We start from the raw sequence: 2,484 nt of genomic DNA on the forward strand, positions 1-2,484 counted from the left end.
CCAAAAAAAAATTCCTTCATATCAATGTTGGCTTCAGTAGTACCACATTTATATCAACGTAATATGCAATATTTTGTACTTAAATAAATATTGGTTTCCGTGGCATGTTGAATTATACCATCCCGTAAATTAAGTTAAATATCAAAATGGAGGAAACAAGATCATAACATTAACCAATGCCAATGACATTAGGAATAAGAAAAGGCCTAGTTGTTATCTTTAAGGAAGAGCTAGGAACTTAGGTTCCTTTTCCTTTTGTTGCGAGGGATTGAGATTTTTTCTAAATCATGAGAATGAATCTAAATGGCATTGATGCATGAATTAATATCTATTCATTTTGAGAATCTTTGTTACCAATTTACATAATCAAATAAAAGGAGTATAGCCATAATTTCCCAGTTTTGGCAAATGAGGCTCACACATTCATTTTCCTAATTGTTTGCAGCTCACAAGTATGCAAGCATCTCCCATGCTAGACTTATCAAATTCCTAAGACTTGGCTCAATTTTTGCAAAGCCAACTGAGAAAATTCAGATGAAAGTAGATATGAGAAGCATTATTTCAGTACAGCCACTTCAACCTTTCTAATGTGACAAGATTTTGGAGTCCTATTTTTAGAGGACCTGCGAATTGCAACGAATGTTGATCTACCAGGTATGTCACTTTCAATAAGATATGTAAAGTAGGAAAAAAAAAAAAAAAAAGGGAGTTAATTATATATTATTTTTAAAATATATTTTGGGGAAGAAATATATTGCAGTTAATGTCACCATGAAGCTTTATGCCTGTACTTTTTATTTGATACGTACAGAACAAATTCACTTTTTTAGGATTTGGTTTAAGTCTGGTCTAATATCAATTTTCTAAAATTTTATTAATCGCACATAGCAGCCCCGACATGCTTAGCGGTTACATGAACAATGGTTAAAAGTAAATGATATGTTGTAAATTGTGGTGTTTGCAACCTAGATATAGAGATTGGTAGTTAGAATGAAACTTTAACAATTTGCACATGATTGGAAATGGCATATTCTAATACCACAACGAAGATGTAATCTGTGAACCTTACCCTTCACAAATTGAAACTTGTAAATAAAGAAATGTGTAGTTGTACAGTGATAGATTAACAAAGAAAGACAAATCATAATTTCTAATCTATTTTTGAATTTGGCTCAAATGATCGAATCTGTGAATGCAAAAAATTTTATGTGAAGTAGATTGCTAGAATTTAATTGGAGATCTTTGGAAAAAAACAAATTCTTATTTTAACAGTTGAGTATAACTGATTACAACACAAATTACCAACCAAGTCTTGCATTGAAGAGTAGGAGCTCTTTGGTAACACTTGCAATGAAATATTCAATTATTTCCAATTGATATTGCATGCAAGCAAGAGAAATTTGGTATACTTGGAATGAAAAGTTAATTATTTTGAATCCACATTGTATGTAATCAGTTCTATTCTCATTTTTTGATTACTACATATGCATTGTGCCTCATGTGTATGTCGGTATGTAATAGTAGGGGGATATGTGAATATCAACAAGGCAACAAACCCTTGATACAACAATGAATGGGAGGCCCTTCTGACCGTCATCTCCAGTGTTGATTGTTTCTTTCTCTATCATTAGCCCATGAAATTTATATATTTCTAATGAATACACTTTAAGGGGAAGTTGGTAGAACCCACCTTTATTTATTTGGATCTCAATGTGATACAATTATTTCGAGTGCAACTAGTCATCTCATTGATAAATTTTCTAGCATGAGGCATGCAGATGTTTGAATGTGTGGGTTGAACAATTGGACTCTATGAAATCAATAACAGAGACCTATAAAAGTTGGTGGTAATACGAGCATACCAATTTTTTCTAGTATCGAATTCACAAAGAACAATCATGCCAAATCCATTCATTTGAACACCTATATTGAGGTAGACTTGATAGGATTTTACATTCTTCAAGATTGTGGTGTTGCATTCTATCTTGACCGTTGCAAGATATCTCATTACTATGTGAATGGTCTGCTAGAAAAATCATAGAGTCTTATATATCATTTCAATTGAACTGGTGGAGAACCAATTAAATATGTGTTTCTCTCAGATGTATTTATATTTCAACTATTCTTAATTCACATTCAATTCAATGATCAAAGATAAACTTTTTAGCAATGAAGTTTTAAAATTACTACTAATTATATAAGAGTTTTATGGGAGCTCCTCAATCAACAATTTGAGTGGATGGCATACTGGGTTTAGGCAAGATCTAGTGATCACAAGCTACGCATATTTCTAAAAATCTGATGTGATTTTAAACTCTTAATGTTATTTGAGTGTCTCACAATGGATGCACATGTTAAGGTTATAGTTGACAGATATTTGTTAGGTTTCACAAATTATTACGTACTTTTCCACAAATAAAGTGTTGCAACATTTTCTTTCTAAATTCTTTGGATTAAGGTGGAACATTGTCAACTAAATTTCAC

Source organism: Cryptomeria japonica, unplaced genomic scaffold (genome assembly GCF_030272615.1).
Source record: "Cryptomeria japonica unplaced genomic scaffold, Sugi_1.0 HiC_scaffold_182, whole genome shotgun sequence".
NCBI classification, from domain to species: domain Eukaryota; kingdom Viridiplantae; phylum Streptophyta; class Pinopsida; order Cupressales; family Cupressaceae; genus Cryptomeria; species Cryptomeria japonica.